The sequence below is a fragment of the Oncorhynchus nerka genome, linkage group LG6 (assembly GCF_034236695.1).
Source record: "Oncorhynchus nerka isolate Pitt River linkage group LG6, Oner_Uvic_2.0, whole genome shotgun sequence".
NCBI classification, from domain to species: Eukaryota; Metazoa; Chordata; class Actinopteri; order Salmoniformes; family Salmonidae; genus Oncorhynchus; species Oncorhynchus nerka.
The window spans coordinates 71,875,172-71,891,450 of NC_088401.1; positions in this window are offsets into that span (position 1 = coordinate 71,875,172).

The window sequence follows — 16,279 nt, forward strand, 5'->3', positions numbered from 1 at the left end:
GTGGCCTCCATCATTCTTAAATGGAAGCAGTTTGGAACCACCAAGACTCTTCCTAAAGCTGGCCACGTGGCCAAACTGAGCAATCGGGGGAGAAGGGCCTTGGTCAGGGAGGTGACCAACTTTGTTCCTCTGTGGAGATGGGAGAACCTCCCAGAAGGACAGCCATCTCTGCAGCACTCGACCAATAAGGTCTTTATGGTAGAGTAGCCAAACAGAAGTCACTCCTCAGTAAAAGGCACATGACAGAACTGCTTGGAGTTTGCCAAAATGCCCCTAAAGACTCTCAGACCATGAGAAACAAGATAGACCTCTTTCGCCTGACTGCCAAGCATCACGTCTGAAGGAAACCTGGCACCATCCCTACAGTGAAGCATGGTAGTGGCAGTATCATGCTGTGGGGATGTTTTTCAGTGGCAGGAACTGGGAGACTAGTCAGGACCAAGAGAAAGATGAGAGCAAACCTGATGAAAACCTGCTCCAGAGGGCTCAGGACCTCAGACTAGGGCAAACGTTCACCTTCCAATAGGACAATTACCCGAAGCAGACAGCCAAGACAACGTAGCACAGGATTTGCAAATGTACTATTATTTGTTTTTTGACCCAAAACACACCTCAAGGGCTAATTGACCAAGAAGGAGAGTGATGGACTGCTGCATCAGATGACCTGGCCTCCACAATCACACAACCTCACCTCAATTGAGAGGGTTTGGGTTGAGTTGGACTGCAGAGTGAAGGAAAAGCTGCCATGAAGCTGGTTGAGAGAATGCCAAGAGTGTGCAAAGCAGTCTTCAAGGCAAAGGGTCTACTTGAAGGGTGTCTATTTAAAATATATTTTGTTTAACACTTTTTTGGTTACTACATGATTCCATATGTGGTATTTCATAGTTTGATGTCTTCGTTTTGATTTTACAATGTAGAAAATAGTAAAAATAAAGAAAAGCCCTTAGGTGTGTCCAAACTTGTGACTGGTACTGTATATTTGGCCAGGATGTAAAATAAGGACCTTGGTCAGGGAGGTGACCAATAACCCAATGTCCACTCTGACAAGCTGCAGAGTTTCTTGGCTGACATGGGAGAACCTGCCAGAAGGACAACAGTCTCTACAGCACTTCACCAATCTAGTCTTTATGAGAGATGGGCCAGATGGAAGCCACTCACAAGAGAAAATCACATGACAGCACACCTGGAGTTTGCAAAAAAGGCACGTGAAAGACTCTAAGAGCATAAGGAAAAAGATTCTGCAGTCTGATTTGACAGAAATTGAACTTTTTGACCTGAATGCAAAGCTCTATGTCTGGAGAAAACCAGGCACAGCACATCACCCGTCTAACACCATCCCTACCGTGAAGCATGGTAGTGGCAGCATCATGCTATGGGGATGCTATTTAGGGACTGGGAGACTTTTATTTACTTATTCGTTACTTTACCAGGTAAGTTGACTGAGAACACATTCACATTTGCAGCAACAACCTGGGGAATAGTTACAGGGGAGAGGAGGGGGATGAATGAGCCAATTGTAAACTGGGGATTATTAGGTCACTGTGATGGTTTGAAGGCCAGATTGGGAATTTAGCCAGGACACCAGGGTTAACACCCCTACTCTTACGATAAGTGCCATGGGATCTTTAATGATCTCAGAGAGTCAGGACACCCGTCCCATCCGAAAGACAGCACCCTACACAGGGCAGTGTCCCCAATCACTGCCCTGGGGTATTGGGATATTATTTTATAGACCAGAGGAAAGAGTGCCTCCTACTGGCCCTCCAACACAACTTCCAGCAGCATCTGATCTCCCATCCAGGAACTGACCAGGACCAACCCTGCTTAGCTTCAGAGGCAAGCCAGCAGTGGTATGCAGGGTGGTATGCTGCTGGGGATGAGACTGGTAATGATAGAGGGAACAATGAATGGAGTAAAATACAGGAAAATTCTTTATGAGAACCTACTTCAGAGTGCAAACGACCTTAGACAGGGGCGAATATGTAAGTTCCAAGAGGACAATGACCCCAAGCATACAGCCAAAGCAATGCTGAAATGGCTTCAGAACAAGAATGTGAAACTCCCTGAGTGGCCCAGCCAAGCCCATTGAAAATATGTGGAAAGACTTGAAGATTGATGTTCACCGCAACTCCCCATCTAACTTAACAGAGCTTGAGAAAACCAGCAAGGAAGAATGGAAGAAAATCCCAAAATCCAGATGTTTAAAGCTGATACAGACATACCCAAGATGACTCAAAGCTGTACTCGCTGCCAAAGTATTGACTCAGGTGTGTGAATACTTATCTAAATGAGACATTTCTGTATTTCCTTTTCAATACATTTGCAAACATTTCTAAAACATGTTTTCACTTTGTCATTATGGGGGTATTGGGTGTAGATGTGTGAGAAAATCGATTGAATACCTTTTTTGTAACACAACAAAATGTGGAATATGTCAAGGGGTATGAATACTTTATGAAGGCACTGTATTTCTCCATATGAGTTGTATATGAGTTTATTATGTTATTGTGCACAATATCATAGACATACACAGACATTATCACACTCAAACTAGCTACTGTACATGACCCAAGGTATTGCCTTACAGATGCACTGTGCTCTGTAACCTCTAACTTCCACCAATGAAATCAGCACTTTCAAAGCGAGCAAACAAACAACTATCTGTAACCTTTAACCTACTGGTACCTTGTGAACGGCAAAGTAGTGCACTTGTCAAAGTGAACAGAAGTGTCACTGCAGCTCATCTTGTTTTTCCAGACACGCACATAGCTCCCTACATCACGGCTTAGGTCTTTGCCTTTCTGTGTGAAAGCTTCTGTGGAAGGAGCATTCAGACCCCATGGCTGCCAGTGGCCCTTGGATCCCCCTGTGAGCACAGAGCAGTTCTACTGTCCTTAATGAGCTCCCTGGGTACACTCACAGAGGGCTCTATGACAGTGAGCAGAGGGCGTTACATTACAGGCCAGAGGTACTGGAGCTCTCTTCTCTCAGTGTTGTAATGTAACAGTACTCTGTTCTCAATTCAATTCAATTCAATTCAAGGGCTTTATTGGCATGGGAAACATGTGTTAACATTGCCAAAGCAAGTGAGGTAGACAACATACAAAGTGAATATATAAGGTGAAAAACAACAAAAATGAACAGTAAACATTACACATACAGAAGTTTCAAAACAGTAAAGACATTACAAATGTCATATTATATATATATATATATATATATACAATGTACAAATAGTTAAAGGACACAAGATAAAATAAATAAGCATAAATATGGGTTGTATTTACAATGGTGTTTGTTCTTCACTGGTTGCCCTTTTCTCGTGGCAACAGGTCACAAATCTTGCTGCTGTGATGGCACACTGTGGAATTTCACCCAGTAGATATGGGAGTTTTTCAAAATTGGATTTGTTTTCGAATTCTTTGTGGATCTGTGTGATCTGGGGGAAATATGTATCTCTAATATGGTCATACATTGGGCAGGAGGTTAGGAAGTGCAGCTCAGTTTCCACCTCATTTTGTGGGCAGTGAGCACATAGCCTGTCTTCTCTTGAGAGCCATGTCTGCCTACGGCGGCCTTTCTCAATAGCAAGGCTATGCTCACTGAGTCTGTACATAGTCAAAGCTTTCCTTAATTTTGGGTCAGTCACAGTGGTCAGGTATTCTGCCGCTGTGTACTCTCTGTTTAGGGCCAAATAGCATTCTAGTTTGCTCTGTTTTTTTGTTAATTCTTTCCAATGTGTTAAGTAATTATCTTTTTGTTTTCTCATGATTTGGTTGGGTCTAATTGTGCTGTTGTCCTGGGGCTCTGTAGGGTATGTTTGTTTGTGTGAACAGAGCCCCAGGACCAGCTTGCTTAGGGGACTCTTCTCCAGGTTCATCTCTCTGTAGGTGATGGCTTTGTTATGGAAGGTTTGTGAATCGCTTCCTTTTAGGTGGTTGTAGAATTTAATGGCTCTTTTCTGGATTTTGATAATTAGTGGGTATCGGCCTAATTCTGCTCTGCATGCATTATTTGGTGTTTTACGTTGTACACGGAGGATATTTTTGCAGAATTCTGCGTGCAGAGTCTCAATTTGGTGTTTGTCCCATTTTGTGAAGTCTTGGTTGGTGAGCGGACCCCAGACCTCACAACCATAAAGGGCAATGGGCTCTATGACTGATTCAAGTATTTTTAGCCAAATCCTAATTGGTATGTTGAAATTTATGTTTCTTTTGATGGCATAGAATGCCCTTCTTGCCTTGTCTCTCAGATCGTTCACAGCTTTGTGGAAGTTACCTGTGGCACTGATGTTTAGGCCAAGGTATGTATGGTTTTTGTGTGCTCTAGGGCAACAGTGTCTAGATGGAATTTGTATTTGTGGTCCTGGTGACTGGACCTTTTTTGGAACACCATTATTTTGGTCTTACTGAGATTTACTGTCAGGGCCCAGGTCTGACAGAATCTGTGCATAAGATCTAGGTGCTGCTGTAGGCCCTCCTTGGCTGGTGACAGAAGCACCAGATCATCAGCAAACAGCAGACATTTGACTTCGGATTCTAGCAGGGGGAGGCCGGGTGCTGCAGACTTTTCTAGTGCCCGCGCCAATTCGTTGATATATATGTTGAAGAGGGTGGGGCTTAAGCTGCATCCCTGTCTAACCCCACGACCCTGTGTGAAGAAATGTGTGTGTTTTTTGCCAATTTTAACCGCACACTTGTTGTTTGTGTACATGGATTTTATAATGTCGTATGTTTTACCCCCAACACCACTTTCCATCAGTTCTCTCTTAGTGTTGTAATGTAACAGTACTCTGTTCTCTCTTAGTGTTGTGATGTAACAGTACTCTGTTCCCTATTAGTGTTGTATTGTAACAGTACCCTGTTCTCTCTTAGTGTTGTAATGTAACAGTACTCTGTTCTCTCTTAGTGTTGTAATGTAACAGTACTCTGTTCTCTCTTAGTGTTGTTGTATCAGTCCATTAAATGTATGTAATACTTCCTGCTTGGAGATTCAGTGTAGTAGTGGTTGCTTTGTGGGGGGAGGGGACACTCAAGTGCTCTCGCGTGAGGCAATCTGTTCGTTCTTTCTCACTTGTCATTTGGATCTCTCTCGCGCCGACGTTCAGGTCACTTTGTCAACAGCAGTGCCTAGTCTGTGTGTAGGTATGAATAGGAGATGCTGTCTCATGTTGTGTGATGAACATCCAATACTTGCTATAGCTATCCATGGTTCTAAATGACAGGTTTTGGACAATGCATGTACCTATAAGTTTGTCATCTGTACTTCAAAATGAGACGTATGTCACGGCCTGGCCATAGAGGCTTTTATTCTCCATTTTGGTTAGGCCAGAATGTGACTAGGGTGGGCATTCTAGTTTCTTTATTTCTATGTTTTCTATTTCTTTGTGTTTGGCCGGGTGTGGTTCTCAATCAGAGGCAGCTGTCTATCGTTGTCTCTGATTGAGAACCATACTTAGGTAGCCCTTTTTTTCACCTGTCTTTGTGGGAAGTTGACTTTTGTTTAGGGCACATAGCCTTTAGCTTCACGGTTTGTTTTTGTAGTGTTTGTTGTTTTGTTCGGCGTCTTTTTCCCAAATACAGAGAAAATGTACGCACACCACCCTGCACCTTGGTCCACTTCCTTCAATAGCCGTACAGAACTTCCCACCACCACCAACAGACCAAGCAGCGTGGTAAGGAGGAGCAGCGTGTCCAGGATTTGGGAGGAGATCCTGGACGGTAAGGGGCGCTGAAGGCAGGCTGGGGAGTATCGCCGTCCACGAGAGGAACTGGAGGCAGCAAGAGCAGAGCGGCAGCATTACGAAGGGACTCGGCTAGCAAGGAAGCCCGAGAGACAGCTCAAAAAAAAATTGGGGGGGAACACTGGGAGTGTGGCTGAGTCAGGAATCAGACCTGAGCCAACTCCCTGTGCTTACCGTGGCGAGTGTCATACTGGTTAGGCACCGTGTTATGCGGTGCAGCGCACAGTGTCTCCAGTGCCCGGTGCGCTACCTTCCAGCTCCCCGGCCGGGCTAGAGTGGGCATCCAGTCAGGTCGGAGGATGCCGGCTCAGCGCATCTGGCTGCCAGTATGTCTCTACGGCCCGGGATATCCTGCGCCGGCTCTGCACACTGTGTCTCCGGTGCGTCTGCACAGCCCAGTGCGTTCTGTGCCTGCGCCCTGCATCTGCAGGGCGAAAATAACCATCCAGCCAGGACGGGTTGTGTAGGCTCTACGTTCAAGACTTCCAGTGCGCCTCCACGGCCCAGTGTATCCTGTGCCTGTCCCCAGAAGGACAGGGCCTTCTGTATGTCTCCCTAGCCTGGTGAGCCCTGTGGCAGCTCACCGTACCAGACTGCCCATACGTCTCCACCCTCCAGTGATGATCCATGGCATGAAGCCTCCAGTGAGGATCCATGACACGAAGCCTCCAATGATGATCCATGGCACGAAGTCTCCAGTGGTGATCCATCGCAAGAAGCCTCCAGTGATGATCCATGGCAAAAAGCCTCCAGTGATGATCCATGGCACGAAGCCTCCAGTGATGATCCATGGCAAGAAGCCTCCAGGGATGATCCATGGCAAAAATCCTCCAGGGATGATCCATGGCAAAAAGCCTCCAGTGATGATCTATGGCAAGAAGCCTCCAGTGATGATCCATGGCACGAAGCCTCCAGTGAGGAGTCATGGCACGAATCCTCCAGCGACGTTCTCCAGTCCGGAGCCTCCAGCGACATTCTCCAGTCCGGAGCCTCCAGCGACATTCTCCAGTCCGGAGCCTCCAGCGACATTCTCCAGTCCGGAGCCTCCAGCGACGGCCTCCAGTCCGGAGCCTCCAGCGACAGCCTCCAGTCCGGAGCCCGCAATGAGGGTGCCCAGCCCGGGGCCCGCAATGAGGGTGCCCAGTACGGGGCCCGCTACGAGGGTCCCCAGTCCAGGTCAGCGGCGAGGGTCCCTGCACCAGAGGCGCCACCAAAGTGGGGGGAGCCTGAGGTGGAGGGGCGTCTACATCCCGCACCAGAGCCGCAGCCGTAAAGGAAACCCACCCAGACCCTCCCCTTTAGAGTCAGGTTTTGAGGCCGTAGTCCGCGGGTCTAAGTGTACAATGTGGCACCATGTCGGTAAAACAATGTAGCCAGCTCTGTGTTATTAATTCCTGTGAAAATCACAGGTTGGCGACATGGCATGCCCCTGCAAAAAAATTATAGGCTGCGCGGGCTTGCCACCATGCTGCTAATGTCTGTGGAAATGTCTGGCCGCCGCTAAAGCGTCCAGGAGAGTGCCTTTAATTAGAGCCGAGTGACCGCTGCTGCCAATCAGGAGACGCTTGTTCCTGGCTCGCTCTCCCCCTTCTTCCATTTCTCGATCTCTCAATCTCCCTTTCTCTCCATCTTCCTCTCTCCCCATTTCCATTTCTCTCCATCTTCCCGTCTCTCCATCTCTGTGTGTAGGCGTCTATGGGATTGATTGCACCATCGGTTACATATTCTGTCCACATTTTCTCTTCTTCGCTTCTCTCACATTTATCCCCCACGTGACAGACCATGGGCTATTACTGTCTCATTAAAACAAGACTGGAGAGAGACAAGGGCTGATAAATCAATCAGACTTGCCCATGCCAGTGGGAGATGGATCGAGACGGATCCCGTCCCAGGGCTATCCCAGCATGCACCACATTATGTGACAGGATATGAGCTGTGAGAGGATGATGGGATTTAGGATGTATGAGGTGATTTTACCTGCAGGCATTCACTTACACAATGTGTTCAACATTAAGTACATTCTTGGATGTTTTGTGTTTCACACACCACCCTACACATAACAAATGACACAAGTAAAATGCATGAAGCATTCATAATTATATTATTCAAGAATCAATGGGTACATATCAATGTTGGGGTCAATTTCATTACAATTCCAGTCAATTCTGGAAATACTCTAAATAAAAAAGTGCCATGCATTTGACTATATTGACAATTATGACAATTAAAAACGATGAAGTTTATACTAAGTACATATACAACTTTCCATTGTCTTGACAACTGTGAGACAAAAGGGAGTGGGTGTGAAGTAGCTTGTTTGCAACAGGAGATGGTGTCAGTGCAACTATCTGAATTCTTGTAAGTAAACATTGGTGTAGTTAGTGTTGTGACACTGTATCTCAGGTGCAGGAGGTCACAGGCAGGACCTAGTGCTAAAGTCTTGGGTTACATAATGTCTTACTGGGATCTGCCAAGATTATTGGACGAGGTGAAGAGCCATTAGCCTTTGTGTGAACAGTGTACACTGTGACTAATCAGAAGATGACAAGGGCTGCCAGGAAGAATTTGATGAGCCAGCACGGCTCCCACAATTACCTCCAAACCCACCAAAATGTCAGATCGTTTACTTCCTAGAACACCTACTAACCCCCAACCACTTTGATTATTGCCAGTGGGGGCAGCGGCGAAACCCAGTGTGGTTGATTGAAGTGACCATGTAGTTACAGCCAGGAACAGTTGTGATGAGTAATGATCTACTGGACAAGAAGTAGATCATCTGGTGAGATGTTGAGAGTTTCAAATAGCACCCAATTATTCTTGCCAATTAGTTTCAAAGAATAGACGGTACAACCGCCCTTTACTCTTTAGAACTCTGGGTTAGTGCTGACTAACTGTAGGGGATAGAACAGTGAAGCCCATGGGGGTAGAACTGTGAAGTCCATGGGGGTAGAACTGTGAAGTCTATGGGGGTAGAACTGTGAAGCCCATGGGGGTAGTACTGTGAAGCCCATGGGGGTAGAACTGTGAAGTCTATGGGGGTAGAACTGTGAAGCCCAGGGGGGTAGAACTGTGAAGCCCATGGGGGTAGAACTGTGAAGCCCATGGGGGTAGAACTGTAAAGCCCATGGGGGTAGAACTGTGAAGCCCATGGGGGTGGAGCTGTGAAGTCTATGGAGATTGTTTGACACCTCTGATTCAAGGAGAACGCTTGTGTCTGTCTTGTTTCTCCAGAACCCAATTTGTCTTATTTTTATTATGTTCTTCATGCCTTTTAAAATATGCTGATGGAAAAAAACAAGTGTTTATTTCACACCCGAAGAAAACAACTTGCTATCCTTTTTTCTCAACTGACTTGTCATTTTGACTGGATCAAACGCCTCATCATACAACGCAACCTAAAAGCTAAATCGCTTATCCATGAGTGAAGGTGTGATACAGTCCAAACACAACAACTCTGCTCTAATGGGGGTGGGGGGAGGGGTGGGGGCGTTCTATAGTTTCCTTTTTTGAGTGTTCAGAGTTGAGAGACAAGTGCAGAGACAACAGCTCTTTGGGAAGAAAAGGGTAGACGCAAAGTTCCACAGCTTTGTTCTTCATGCTCTTTGAAATACAATGCCTCACGTATTCATCTGGTTTATCTCTCATTGCTTTATTGTTCTTCCAAATAGTGATACTCACATATAGCTCGTTAAAATAAAGTCAGTTGTTGGGAGAGAGACTTCCGTGTTATTTCAACAATTCAGTCTACATTTGCAAATAATACTAGTGCATGTCCAGGATGACTATTGTAATAAACCCTTAAAAGATATATAAATAAATGTACATAAATCAAATTATTTGTGAACTCATGTCCATTCTCTGTGATTTAGTGACTATCATGTTCTTATCCAATCAATAGGCTATTGTGTACAAAGAACTAGCTAAATAAAGGTACATTTTCATCCAAATTGATGCACATGAAAGCATTTTGATGTCTGTATTTTCTCACGGAGGCATATTCCTGGTCTGTACTAGCCTCTTGTGTGATGCAAGAGGGTAAGGCTGCCGACAAAAAAGTTTTAGTTCAACTTTTTGTGGCCGCCGACACATCAAATTGATGAAGAAGCACAAACAGGACGGACAATGTTTTTGCATCTGGCACATCTGTACCAGGGATGGGGACTTTAACCTAGAATGGATTAAACTGTGCTCCAATGACCTTGATAGGGTATTCTAGAGAATGGTTGGACTCTGTGTTCATTGACAGACGAGTCAAATGCAACAAAATGACTTCTCAGTTGTGCCCTGTACCTGTCACAGCCCTGGCATTTAAAACAGCAGGAAACACTGACATGTTTTAGAAACGGTTGGCACTGATTTGTTTAACCACCCCCCCCACCCCTGTTCACTCACTCTGGTTCCTACATTACACTGGACATGTAACGTTTGCAGACTGTGAGATGCTCCTATTCATTTGTAAGCCAAACACAGCCAGAGCCAGCAGCATGTGGAGCATATGTCCTGGCTCCAATACAAGCCAGTGGCATGCTTAAAAGGCTGAGCACTGCATTGTGACACACAAAGCTCAAGACATCAAAAGCCATTGCCCTTCGAGCCAGACAGCCAAGCTCTACATACAGAAAGCCTTCCTCTAGTTGTGCGTCCTGGGTCCTGGTTCCTTATTACTGTTGTTGCAGGGAAAAACAGGAGGCAAGAAAAGGGGGGAAAAACACAAACAACTTTAGTCCGCTAACACTTGCTTGTTAGAGCCAGAGTTTCTTCTAATGGCCAAGCAAAACTTTCTTTCTATAATTGGCAGGTAGCACAGCGAGATTGACAAATGATTGTCAGCCATCAGCGATCCCAGAGCAGCAGATGCCAGACAGAGAGGGAATCAAAATAATTATAATGAATGAAGTGCAGAGCAGAGCAGTCTTTGGCCTCCCCAGCATGGCGCTGGAAATGAGGGCATGTTAACAGGCAAGCAACGAGAGGAGAGGGAGAGTGGGCAGGGAGGATACTGAGGGTGTCAATCTCTGCCTCGCCTCCAGGACCTGTTACCAGAAAGCAATTATTTGTGATAAAAATCTGTCACCCGCCCCTTTCGCCTTGGAAGGGAGGTCCTACTTTGCCGAGAGGCTCAAGTCTTTTTTTATAGTTAGTTCATTTGGAATAAAAAGCTTTTGTTTGCACATTGGGACAAGTTTTACTTCAGCGAGGCCTCTACTGTTGTCACATAGGTGAAAATGATGATCCGCATAAACCACATAACTATGAAAAAGGAGAGCAGTGTCAGGTATTACAAGTTATTCACTGGGAACCAGGCTTGAAGTCAGGTATTACCAGTTATTCACTGGGAACCAAGCTTCAAGTCGGGTATTACCAGTTATTCACTGGGGAACAGGGTTAAAGTCAGGAAGTGCCAGTTATTCACTGGGGACCAGGGTTAAAGTCAGGTATTACAGTTATTCACTGGGGAACAGGGTTAAAGTCAGGTATTACAGTTATTCACTGGGGACCAGGGTTAAAGTCAGGAAGTCACAGTTATTCACTGGGAACCAGGGTTAAAGTCAGGCTACTACCAGTTATTCACTGGGGACCAGGGTTAAAGTCAGGTATTACAGTTATTCACCGGGGACCAGGGTTAAAGTCAGGTATTACCAGTTATTCACTGGAGACCAGGGTTAAAGTCAGGTACTACCAGTTATTCACTGGGGACCAGGGTTAAAGTCAGATATTACAGTTATTCACCGGGGACCAGGGTTAAAGTCAGGTATTACCAGTTATTCACTGGGGACCAGGGTTAAAGTCAGGTATTACCAGTTATTCACTGGGGACCAGGGTAAAAGTCAGGTATTACCAGTTATTCACTGGGGACCAGGGTTAAAGTCAGGTATTATCAGTTTTCACTAGGAACCAGGCTTGAAGTCAGGTATTACCAGTTATTCACTGGGGACCAGGGTTAAAGTCAGGTATTACAGTTATTCACCGGGAACCAGGATTAAAGTCAGGTATTACCAGTTATTCACTGGAGACCAGGGTTAAAGTCAGGTACTACCAGTTATTCACTGGGGACCAGGGTTAAAGTCAGGTATTACAGTTATTCACCGGGGACCAGGGTTAAAGTCAGGTATTACCAGTTATTCACTGGGGACCAGGGTTAAAGTCAGGTATTACCAGTTATTCACTGGGGACCAGGGTAAAAGTCAGGTATTACCAGTTATTCACTGGGGACCAGGGTTAAAGTCAGGTATTATCAGTTTTCACTAGGAACCAGGCTTGAAGTCAGGTATTACCAGTAATTCACTGGGGACCAGGGTTAAAGTCAGGTATTACCAGTTATTCACTGGGGAGCAGGGTTAAAGTCAGGTATTACAGTTATTCACTGGGGACCAGGGTTAAAGTCAGGTATTACCAGTTATTCACTGGGGACCAGGGTTAAAGTCAGGTATTACCAGTTATTCACTGGGGACCAGGGTAAAAGTCAGGTATTACCAGTTATTCACTGGGGACCAGGGTTAAAGTCAGGTATTACCAGTAATTCACTGGGGACCAGTGTCACGAACCGGCTCAAAGCCCGTAACAAAGGGAGACAACGTGGAGATAATGAGTAGCAAAATATGTATTTATTACCTAAAGCAACTAAGTATAATAGACAATGGTGTGTGTAATCAGTAATCAGTAGTGTAAGTGAGTGTTTTGCATGCATGAATGTGATAATGCAGGGTGATGAAAGGTGCCAAAGCAAACAAACAAACAAACGGCCACCAAGAACCACAACACAATCTACAGAGGGTGTCTGCATGGAGAGAGTCTCCTCCATGAATGGGGAAGTGGTGTATTTATCCTGGGAGACACCGGGCCCAGGTGTTTCCCATGTAGCTGACGACCCTCCCAACTCCGCCCACCAGCATCCTAATAAGGAAATAACAGAGAGAATACGGCAGACAGAGTGGGAGGGTCGTCACACCAGGGTTAAAGTCAGGTATTACCAGTTATTCACTGGGGACCAGAGTTAAAACCAGGTATTACCAGTGTCATGACTGTGAAGATCTGAAGGATCGGGTTGCAGTGGGTCCGCTCTACAGCGCCCTCTCTCTCCCACAGAGGGGCGAGAGGGGCGATGTTGGCCGTTTTATGATGGTCATAAAAAGCTGCAGGAACTCTCCCACACAATGAAATGGAGGTTAAAATCCCTTCGTTACAACAGAGAGAGATTTTTTAGTGCTGTGACATCCAAGAATGTATATTGAAACAATATTTCCGTAACCCAAACAGTCCATGGGTACTTAAAACTTCTTAAGGCTAGGGGGCAAGATTCGGACGTTTGGATGAATGAGGTGTCCAAAGTAAACTACCTGTTACTCAGGCCCAGAAGCTAGGATATGCATATAATTGGCAGCATTGGATAAGAAACACTCTAAAGTTTCCTAAACTGTTGAAATAATGTCTGTGAGTAAAACAGAACTGATATAGCAGGCGAAAACTCGAGGAGAATCCATCCGGAACATTTCTTTGTAACACCTTTTAAAATGCCTGTGAAAACCTCCCAGATTGCAGTTCCTAGGGCTTCCAGCAGATGCAAACAGCCTTTAGAAAGAGTTTCAGGCGTGTGTCTTTTTAAATGAGCTAGAATTTGTAGTTTTTCTAGGTGGCTCCCATTTTGGCTGTAGTATTGTGGCGTGCATCGGTGAGGGCGCACACTTCGTTATTTATCTTCGGTAATGAATATACTATTCTCCGTCTTAAAATGTATCATTTATTTACATATTAGGGTACCTGAGGATTGATTATAAACATTGTTTGACTTGTTTGGATGAAGTTTGTTGGTAACTTTCGGGATTAATTTGAATGCATTTTGAACGAGGGAAACCGGTGCATTACTGAGTCAAGCGTGCCAACTAAACTGACTTTTTTGGGATATAAAGAAGGACTTTATCGAACAAAATGGCCATTTGTTACGTAGCTGATACCCTTGTGATTGCAAACAGAGGAAGATCTTTAAAAGTAAGTGATTTATTTTATCGCTATTTCTGACTTTCGTGACGCCTCTGCTTGTTTAGAAAATGTTTGTAATGCTTTTGTACATGGGGCGCTGCCCTCAGATAATCGCATGGTGTGCTATTAACAAGAAGTTAAGCTTTTAAATGATGTAAGACACTTGTATTTTCATGAATTTTTAATGACGTCTAGTGGAAGCCATATGAACTGAAATTAGGGTCCTAACCCAACACATACTGTATAGGCATTCAATTGAAAACTACACAGATCAAAAATATCCCACTTCCTGGATGGATTTCCCTCTGGTTTTTGCCTGCCATATCAGTTCTGTTATACTCACAGACACTATTTTAACAGTTTTGGAAACTTTAGAGTGTTTTCTATCCAAATCTATCATTGTTATGTACATTCTAGCTTCTGGGCCTGAATAACAGGCAGTTTACTTTGGGCACGCTTCTCATCCAGTTGTCGAAATACTGCCCCCAAGCCGTAACAAGTTAAAAGGACCCGCTGAAGAACTCTCTACAGACCAGTTACATGCAGCGCCAGCTGAATACGTCCCAAATGTTTAAGAACATTTACATTAGACCAGAGAACGCAGTCCACACGCTGAAATGATTACACAATAGAGACTAGCGTGACCGACAGCGTGAGCTGAAAGGTACGAAATGGTTAGAAACTCTGAAACTTGAGTGAAGAAGAAGACTACACAGGAACATTCAGTCTGCAGCTGTGAAAGTACTTTAGTCTATTAAACTCGACCAAGAACCACCGGGTGGTCCTCTGAAAGACCCATTCTAAAAAACATTTCCCTATCAAATGACCATTAGTGACGTATTCATTATAACAGAGCCCGCTGAACAAGCTACAACTACGAAAGACATTGATCTCTGGTGGACAAACCAAAGACTTTCTGTCGAATTTACTCCCCAGACAGACCGGTGATTTCAACAGAGAGACAACAAGTAAATTTGTACATTGCAATTATTTCCGAACGAGCGGCCGTTCATGTGCAAAGTATTCACATTTCCATGAGCATAGTTATCAGCTGTATGTACGATAGTGAAGTCCTTTGTGTCTTCTCCTGCTCTTTCTTACATGCCCCTTCCTTTTTCATTTTTGTAACAAGCCATCATATCGGGTTAGTCCACTAGGGACATTTCATTGCATTGTGTAGTAATCAATGTGTAAGCTATCCAGTTTGTGTGTTTTTGTAATTCTGTGTGATTATTTAGTTGGTTAGTAAATAAATAACTAAGCCAATTGGTATATATCGCTGATTTATAATTTATGCTAGGGTTCGTGCAGATATCCAAGGGTTTTGCAACATTCAGAATGAGACTGAAGGTAAATAAGAATTAATGAATTGACTGTGACTGATGTAAGAGATCTTTATATCTTTAAGAGTTCATTTGAAAAACGTTAACTTGTTAAATAAACTTTTTTTTTGTCCCATATTACTACTTAATGAATTGTTATATGGTTGATGGTTTTTGGTTTTTCAAGTCATTGCCTATCCAATATACAGTGTCTATGGGGTCATATTGCACTTCCTAAGGCTTCCACTAGATGTCAACAGTCTATAGAACCTTGTTTCAGGCTTCTACTGTGAAGGGGGAGAAAATAAGAGCTGTTTGAGTCAGAGGTCTGGCAGAATGCCATGAGCCTAGTGAGGGGCTCGACAGTGAGAGCTAGCTGCATTCCTTTTAATTTCTAAAGACAAAGGAATTGTCCGGTGGAAACATCATAAAAATGTATTCTATACATTGTTTGACATGTTTCCCCGAACTGTAATGGAACTGTCGTCTGAACCAATTGCCTGCGCCATGTGAATTTGGATTTGTGAACTAAACGCGTGAACAAAAAGGAGGTTGGACATAAATTATGGACTTTATCGAACAAAACAAACATTTATTGTGGAACTTGAATTCCTGGGAGTGCATTCCGATTAAGATCATCAAAGGTAAGTGAATATTTGTAACTCTATTTCTGAGTTTTGTGACACCTCTCCTTCTTTGGAAAATGGCTGTATGTTTTTCTGTGACTTGGCGCTGACCAAACATAATCGCAAGGTGTGCTTTCGCCGTAAAGCCTTTTTGAAATCACACACTGTGGGTCGATTAACGAGAAGTTTATCTTTAAAATGGTGTATAATAATTGTATGTTAAAGGAATTTTAATTATGAGATTTCTGTTGTTTTGAATTTGTCACCCTTCAATTTCACTGGCTGTCGCTAGCGTCCCACATACCCCAGAGAAGTTAATTGATTTTATAAAATAACAGTCAAACACATTAATGACAGCAAAGACATGACACCAGTTATTTACTGGGGACCAGGGTTAAAATCAGGTATTACATCCAAATGTTTAAAACCTGTTAAGGCTTACGGTTCCCATTTGGGAACTACCCCTCCCACGTTCAGCTGGAACGGTGGCGCATGGAATGCAAAAATATTCTTAGAAATATTTAACCTCCACACATTAACAAGTCCAATAGCTCAAATGAAAGATAAACACCTTGTTCATCTACCCAGCAAGTCAGATTTCTAAAATGTTT